Source organism: Rattus norvegicus, chromosome 11, assembly GCF_021556685.1.
Source record: "Rattus norvegicus strain SHRSP/BbbUtx chromosome 11, alternate assembly SHRSP_T2T, whole genome shotgun sequence".
Classification (NCBI taxonomy): Eukaryota; Metazoa; Chordata; class Mammalia; order Rodentia; family Muridae; genus Rattus; species Rattus norvegicus.
In genome coordinates, this window is record NC_141544.1 from 45,781,373 (window position 1) to 45,790,274 (window position 8,902).

The window sequence follows — 8,902 nt, forward strand, 5'->3', positions numbered from 1 at the left end:
TTTGAGTATGTCCCCAACGGGCTTGTGTGCTAGAAGTTTGGTCCCCAGTGTGGAGATGTGGGGAAGTGGTGGGGCCTTTAAGAGGTGGGGCCTAGTGGGAAATGATTAGGTCATTGGGCAACACCCTTGGAAAGGATTAATGCAGAATGAGTAAGTTCTCTGGAGAGTGGGTTGTTGCAACCCTTATAATACAAGGCAAGACCAACCCATGCCTTGGCCCTCTGGCTGTAACTTTCTCCCTTTCTGCTTCTCTGTCAAGCTATAATGTGGCAAGAAGACCTGCACCAGACCCTGTACAGATATGATTGCCTAATCATGGACTTCTGGTCTACCAAACTGGAAGATATAATCTTCTCATTGTAAATATCCAGCTCCAGGTACTTCATCACAGCAACTGAAAACAAATTGACACACACTCCCTGGGAAGACAGATGAATTTCATAAGACACTGGTGTAAGGATGACCTTTCTATGTCTCCTAGTCTGTCCATTACTGTTGTTGGTTTTTGTTTTTGTTTTTTTTTGTTGTTGTTGTTGTTGTTGTTTTTTTGAGAAACTCTTCCTTATAACCTTTTTCTCTTGTGAATGACTCAGAACCCTTTCAAATCAAGCATTTATCTCTTTTGGCTTTTCCCAATTACTCTTTACAAGACAACCCCTGAACTTTCCATGAAAGTTTGGGAATCAAGCTGGTATTTGTTGGGAAGAAGGTAAAAAGTGGCTTGGGAAATAAGAATTTCTGAATAATAATGCTCCACTAAAATAATATGTTTTATAAACACCTTATAAGCATGCTTGACAGATATTCCCTGATGACTTCTCTGTCACCTAAGTGGGTGGTGCTGGGTAGAGATTGGATGTGGGTTGAAAACATCTTATAGGGATGGACCAAGCCTTAGAAAAGGACTCTCGGACAACCTGTGAGAACTCAAAGTAAGCGAGAGTGGGAAGCAGGCCTTACTTTCTTGCTTGTACAACCACAAGGCCTAGAGGCAGCCTTCTATGCTGGCACATGTATGGCTGCACATCTGCATGGGTATAACGAGTGCATGTTACCATTCACTAGTGTGGGTTGCTGTCTTACTCACGGCTACTATTGCTGTGATGAAACACTATGACCAAAGAAATGTGGGGAGGAAAGGGGTTATTCAGCTTAAATTTTTATGTCACAGTTCATCATCAACCTGGAGCAAGAGTTGATGCAGAAGTCATGAATGGGTGCTGCTTGCTGGCTTGCTCAGCCTACAGTTTTATAGAGCCCAGGACTACTTTTCTGGGGGATGACACCACCCACAATGGGCTGGGCCCTCCTCCATCAATCACTAATTAAGGAAATGCCTTACGGGCTTGTCTACAACCCAATGTGACAGAGGTACTTTCTTGATTGAGGTTCCCTCTTCTCAGATGGCTTTAACTTGTGTCAAGTTGATATAAAACTAACCAGCACAGTCAGTATAATGATATAATGATATAAAAGTATCCAGCACAGTCAGTATAATGAAAATGAAGGCCATGGAGTTGGGGCACTGGGCAAATGATTGAGTCTGTCTCGGTGTTACAGTTTCCAGCTTAGCCCTTCATGGAGTTCTTGGGAGGGCTATCCCAGAGCCTGGCACATGCAGTTCACACTCCCTAACCCTTTTATTATCATAGCATGCTCCGACAGGTGCTGAGATTGGCATGAAAGCTCATGTCTCATGAGGGGTGAGCGCAGGCACCGACGGTGAACCGGCTTCAGTGTTTGGATCTGTCATATTACATTTGAAATCTATACTGAAATCAATGTGTAAAGGTCCCCTGAGAGAACTGGAGGGGTGTGCAAGAGGAGTGGAAGCATATGGTGGGCTGAATGCTGGAGTCTGACTCCGGTGATAGAAACAGGCTGGGGAAGAAATTCATCTTTTCAGCTCTGTCAGTCACGAATAGTTTCCAAATGTTGACATTACGCATGATACTAATATACTATAAAGGATCTGTGTAAGACTGGAAAAACACAAACACACCCTGCAAAGCCAAGTTCTACTCAGGTCCCTTAGGGCTAGGAGCAAATATTCACATCCAGCTCTGAATAGAGCCTGCAGCAGCCCATACCAAGAAGCCATAGCAGCCATCATCTACAGATGTGGCCACACCTGGGCTCTTCCAAAGTCAATTTAGTCTCATTACCTCAAACATCTTATTAGGGATGTATCCCACCTTTTTCCACGATGAAGGACTTTTATTTGCCTTTTGCCTCCCTTATGGGATTACTAGGGTGTGATTGGTCCATATGGAGAATAAAGGACCATTTCGTACTCTCCAACCGTGGACGAGTTATTCTGGCTGAGAGCAACCTTTGAAGTCAGGGGAAGCCACGCTATCCAGCCAAAGTACAAAACGAACTCGCAGAGAAGCCCCTAATGCATTATGGAACACAGGGCAGAATCCAGCTGACGGTGATGCTAATTTTCTGCTTTTGTCAATGAAAACCAGACGCCAGGAGGACTGGCTCTGGAGACCGGAGAGTCTTCCCGAGTTGCCACATGGCAATATCAGAGAGCTGGTATGCCTGGTGGGTGAGGTGGGGGAACCATGTGCGGGCAAGGGCTGGCTCTCTTATTTTCCTTGGCACAGTTTATGGAAAAGTCAGAGAGAATGAATTTCAAACGATGGGTCAAATCTCAAGATCTGAAACACATTTATTCCATCCTGGAGGTCTCCTGCTTCCATGGAAATAATTTTGATAAGTTTGCAGGTATGTTACTCATAGAGCCCCATGTAAAAATATTTTTATTTCAGCCATTTGCCGTGCACTGAATCTTTTAAATTTTGTATAATTATGGGGGAGGGGGTGAAAGTGGTTGTAAAGGAGTCCCCCCAGTTTGAGTTTTGTTTTCCATTTCTCTTTGGCTGTGTAGTCTAGAAGCTTGCTCTCACAGGGTGGCTGTGATGGGACCTCTTTCTGCTCAGGGGCCTCTCACCCCTTCATTCTAATTTTTTGCTTACATGGGCAACGTATGTCGAATAGTTGACATGTGGGTGCCTGATGTGGAAATAACAGGTTGCTTGATGGCAAACTATAAGAAATTAGCTGGATGGTTGAGTGTTCATTCACAGCGGTAGAACATTGTGTGTGTGTGTGTGTGTGTGTGTGTGTGTGTGTGTGTGTGTGTGTGTGTGTGTGAGGGGGGGGCAACAGACAGACAGCAGACAGTAGACAGACAGACAAAGGATGACCTCAGGTGTCATTCCTGAGGGGTGTGTGTGTGTGTGTGTGTGTGTGTGTGTGTGAGAGAGAGAGAGAGAGAGGCCAACAGACAGACAGACAGCAGACACACAGACAAAGGATGACCTCAGATGTCATTCCTGAGGGGTGTGTGTGTGTGTGTGTGTGTGTGTGTGAGAGAGAGAGAGAGAGAGAGAGACAGAGACAGAGACAGAGACAGAGAGAGACAGAGAGAGTCAGACAGAGACAGAGAGACAGAGACAGAGAGACAGAGACAGAGAGACAGAGACAGAGAGACAGAGACAGAGAGAGACAGAGAGAGGCCGACAGACAGACAGACAAAGGATGACCTCAGGTGTCATTCCCAAGGAACCACCCACCCTAGGTTTTGAGATAGAGTTTCTCACAGGACTGGAGTTCTCAGTGTAGGGTCAGCTGCCTGGTCATTGAGCACTGGTCTTTGTCCTGTCTCTGCCTCCCCAGCACTGGGATTATAAACGCACATCGCCATGTGCCTGGCTACTCTACAAGAGTTCCGGTTACAACACAGATCCTCACACTTGCAGGTAAGCATTACACAGACTGAGCTGTTCCCCAGTCCCAGAATAACTACCTTCTAAGGACATCAGGCTTTTGGGAAATGGAGCGGATGCCCAACTAGAAGCAGGAGAAAGAGTGCAGAGGTCACCAGGAAATGCAGTTCCCACACCCTCTTGGATGGGCATAGTTACAAAAGATGACTTCTTGTTGTAGATATTTTAAATTTTTTTATGATGCTGGAATATCATCCATTTTGTGATTAATCTTTTATCCCAGAGCTTCCATTGGGTTGTGTTTCAAAGGAGGAGCTGTGTGCTTGCTGGAGCCATACGAGCCCTTGAACTTCTGAGAATAATAAAGTATCTCTCCCCCTATAAAACTTGTACTTGCAACAAGGCCGACTCTTGATGCCTTTATTTAAGAGGTCTCTACAATTAGGACCCACACAAGCCCATCCAGATGAAAATATCCAAACGATTATAAAAACACGAAGCTGACGCAAGCAGTTCCGATGCCTTCGTTTCTGCGTCAAACACCTCAACAGTCATGGACGGGCTTGCTCTCCAGGACCTTGGTTCTCCACCTTTGGTATAGAACACCCGTATTACATTGGTGACTTCTCAGGATAACTGCATACATTGTGTTTTGCTATAAAAAAACAGCATCGCTGGAGCTGAGGAGGTAGTTAGTTCATTGGTAAAGTATGAGGGCTTAAGTTTGATCCCCAGAACTCATGTTTTTGAAGAGCAGGGTGAGGCGGAATTTTCTTATAATCCCAGCACTGTGCAAGAAGAGACAGGGGGACTGCTGGGGTTTTGTGACCATCCATCTTATAATAGTTGGTGAATTTCAGACCAGGGAGAGACCGTGTCTCTAAAATCAAGATGGGCAACAATCTAAGAAACAACAAGTGAGATTATCTTCTGACTTCCACAGGTATAAACACATATGTAGATGTTTGTCGGCATGTAGGTGTATATATAGCCAAACATGTACCAGCACATATGCACACAAACAAAACAACCACGAGAAAAGACTTTCATCCCAGGGGTAGAAAGGACCCTTGATGACCTCTGGTTCTGCCTGGTGCTGACGAATCACAACTGTGGTTCTCCTGGGAGTCCTATGACTAGGCTGCCACACTCAGCCCACCCCACATCCTGTGTCCATCCTTGTTGGCCAAGGAGAGAGGCAGTCATTCATTACCCCTCAGCTTTCTCTTGTTTCTAGACAAAGCGGCCACAGAGGGGACGGGAAGACCAAGCTACATAAAGACGTTTCCTCTCTGTGAGGATGCTCAGAGCACAGCATGTTCCAGTCATCCAATGGACCCATGGGAGTGCTGGAGGTGTCTCTTTCCCCTTCCTACGGTCTACATAGAAGACGGATTTTTGGACATATCTCCTGAGAAAACCATACAGGACAGAAAAGTAGGCTGTGTGTCTAACGTAGGGTGTAATGTATCTAAACCTGACCTAGGAGATCTCTGCCCTTCACCCTAGGATTCTGGGAAATGACAGTGTCTTTGGAATATCAGGTCTGGTAGGAGTAGCCTCGTCTGCCTGCTGGCTGTGAGCCACATATAGGCACACTTGTTTCAGGAGGAGGAGGTCTGAGGGACTTCATCAGGCTTTGGGATGGGGCCTATGGGCCACAGGCTGAACCTGCTGAAGGGCTGGCCATATAGGTCTCCAACTTTATTAAAGTTGTTTCAAGTCTACAATTAAGACTGTGATGCCCTCGGCTGAATTTACTCTGTATCATTACCCGGAATACACTGTAGCCACGGGTAGGATTCCATTAAGGGAGTTGTAGGGTCTTCCTGGAGTACAATCAAAGCTGAGGGCATTGACTCTAAGAACTGTCGTGAGACATGAGGGGCCCTTGTAGACACACACCATCCTCGTAACCCTGCAGCTGCGGCAGTGTCTCCTATGTGGTCTCCCAAAATCTCACATTCTGACCTGCAGAAGCCTGGTTATTCCTCGGCTCTCTTTTGTTTATTCTGAGACAGTTTCCTGTAGTCCAAGCCTAGATTCACACTTACTAGTAGCTTTTAACTTCCATCTTCCTGCTCCCATGTCCAAAGCACAGGCTCTGGCCACTCACGCTTACACGGTGCTGGAGACTGAATCCAGGACCCCAGGCATCCTGGGCCGGCGCTCTACCACACTCTTTTATACACATGGTATCTATCCTCTGGTGGCTTTTGTTTTGTTTTGTTATGTGCTTAATTTAAATTAGAAATTAATTTTAGATTGGGGTGATGGAAGTGTGTGTGTGTTTGAGTGTGTGTGTGTATGTGTTGGTGTATGAGTGTGTTTGTGTTGGTGTGAGTGTGTGTGCAGGTGTGAGTGTATATATGTATGTGTGTATGTTTATGTGAGTGTATGTGTGAGTGTATGTGTGTGTATGTTTATGTGAGTGTATGTGTGAGTGAGTGTATGTGTGTGTATGTTTATGTGAGTGTGTACGTGAGTGTATGTGGTGTGTATGTGTGTTTGTATGTGAGAGTGTGCATGTGTGTATGTTTGTATGTGTGTGAGTATATGTATATATGTGTGTATATGTGTGAGTGTGTATGTGTGAGTGTATGTGTGTGTATGTTTATGTGAGTGTGTATGTGAGTGTATGTGGTGTGTATGTGTGTGCATTTGTATGTGAGAGTGTGCATGTGTGTATGTTTGTATGTGTGTGAGTATATGTATATATGTGTGTATATATGTGAGTGTGTATGTGTTTATGAGTATGTAGTGTTTGTGTGAATATGTATGTGAGAGTGTGTGTGTGACTATGTATGTGTACGTATATGTTTTGTGAGTATGTATGCATGTGTACATGTGTGTGAGTGTGTACATGTTTGTTAGTACGTGTGTGTGTATGTGTGCGAGTATATGTGTATATATGAGTGTGTGTATGTGTGAGTGTATGCATGTGTGTGTATGTTTGAGTGTGTGTGTAAGAGTATTTGTATGTGTTCTTTGTTTGCTTGTATTTGCCACCTGTACTGTTAACAAGCATCCCACGACTGAGCTATACTCTCATCCCTGCTGTGGCATCTGAAAGGGTTCTAGTGAAGTGTGACTTAGCATGAGTCTGTAATTAATTCTGTTTACAAGAGAGGGAGGCGGGAGCATCAGGAGTTCAAGACCAGGTTAGACAACTCAGTGAGATCTGGTCTTTGAGTTAAACAGAAAACGAGAAAGTAAGGACGCTTGCCCTCACAGCTCTACAGAACAGCGTCATTCCAGAGGACTACCATGAAAAGTGAAGTCCTCTGAAGACTCTCAGGGCTGGCCTCCACAAGCAGAGTCCATCTATGGACAGTGCTAACTTAACCAAGCACAGCAGTTGGGGTTTAAACAACAGAAGTGTGTTTTCTTAACAGTTCTGGAACTTGGAAACATGAAGCTGAGGTGCAGAGGCCTGAGCTGCCTCTGCCAAGCTTATCAGGGAATCCCGGTTTCTCTCTTGGCTTCTGGTGGCTGCCCACTGTCTTTGCTCTCTGAGGCACATGGCTGCGTTGCTCTTTCTCCAGATCAAAGCTGCCCAGAGCTTCCTCCTGTGCCTCTCTCTGCTCACACGACATTTCTTTACTGCATCTCTTTGTCTTTATATTTTTCCTGATGGCACTCTGGCTTCCAGCCAGAGTCTTGGACGGGCAATATTTATACAAAGATTCCCACCCAGGCTGACAGCCTTTTATATACGGAAACCTCCATGGTATTGAACGAGAGGCCCAGTCTTCACATACACACATGCACACTCTCACATACAAACACACACACATATACACTGTCTGAACTAGCAACACCTGCAGTGACCCTGGGTGCGTTCTGAAACACTCGGAGTTAAGACTCCAGTGTCTATTTTCTTTGGAAGCACACAATTCAACGTGTAGCACCGTCGTCCCCCCTGACCGAGAGACAAAACCTCAGTGTCATCATTAATGACACTGGAGCAAAGCTGTCACCGCTTGGGAATAGATCAGAGACATAGCAAATATTCAAGTGCAGCACAAGCCAGCATAGGGCAGGCTCACAGCAGAGAAGTCTCAGGTCTCTGCGGGCACTGAGCCTAACCAGGCTTTCTTTTCCAACTCTAGGGAGTTCATTAAATCCTAAGGGACTCTTGCCACCTGTGTCTGCTCATCATGCCACTGGGTGCTGGGGGACTCAGGATCACAAACCAAGGGGGTATTGTTTCCCAAGAGGCCTCATCCATCAAGTGGGCTTGCCCAGTGAGTACGCCAAGACAACCCTCTTCCCACCTTGCCTTTCCCTGTCCTGACTTCCGCTTATCTGAGAACCTTTTGTTCAGGCTCATGATTATTCAGTGACTCAGGAACCCACAAGCTTTCCCTATGAAGCCAGACAAGACCAGCAAGCTCCTTGGACCACCTGTTCCAAGTTATTTCCTGTGTGGGCGGCCACTTCACAGGGCTGCAAATCAGAGTTACTGTAACAGCCTCTTCAAACCCCTGTGCTTTGAGCTGTTGGAACTAGATGGGATCTCGATTGGCTCTGTCCTGGCCAGACTCACAACACTATCAATGTTTATATTAAAAATCTCATACTCTTTCATAAACAGGTTCTCAAGAGGGAGTTGACACATCCTTGCCACATGACCTTGGTGCAGAAGAGCAAACACCATGGGGGCAGGTTAGGCTTCCATTGTCTTGTTCTTCTACAGGGTAGTGTTAGCTAGGGGGTGTTAACTGGCTGGTCATAGAGGGTAAAGCCACAGCAGCTAGGGAGATGCGCAGAGGCTCAGAGAGCTTGGTGTTCTAGTGGAGGACCCAGGTTCAAATCCTATCGTGTCATCATGGCTCAAACCACCCGTTACTATAGATTTAAGTGATCAGCTACCCTTCCTGCATTACTCTGTGATGCTGTGTGGTTTCCCATGGGCCTGCTTTTAAGTTATTTATTTCCATGGTGTGGCTGTTTTGCCTATATGTCTATCTGTGTACCATGTGTGTTCACTGACTCTCTGAGGGCCAGGTGTGAAATTCTTGGTTCAAACACAACCTCCCAGGCTTTGAAAATAAAACAGACCTTTGGAAACCCTGGTCTTAGCAGAGGCCATCCCATTCAACTTCGGCAGTTGCTGAGAAGTTACCCTGAGGCTGAGAAGGGTGGGCGGGCTATCTCAGGTT

General features: G+C 45.8%; 2 long non-coding RNA genes across 3 annotated transcripts in view; one reads left to right on the plus strand and one right to left on the minus strand.

Moving 5' to 3' along the window:
- The first annotated feature begins 2,033 nt into the window (after positions 1-2,033).
- LOC148002537 (uncharacterized) lies at positions 2,034-5,469 on the plus strand. Its single transcript, XR_015633325.1, has 3 exons — positions 2,034-2,733; positions 3,688-3,770; positions 4,975-5,469. It is a non-coding gene; the product is annotated as an uncharacterized LOC148002537 (long non-coding RNA).
- LOC134480976 (uncharacterized) overlaps positions 4,144-8,902 on the minus strand; it is a 14,988-nt gene continuing 10,229 nt past the window's right edge. For both annotated transcript variants that reach the window (XR_015633323.1, XR_015633324.1), the window contains exon 3: positions 4,144-4,327. This is a non-coding gene — a long non-coding RNA (uncharacterized LOC134480976). The remainder of the gene's footprint in view (positions 4,328-8,902) is intronic.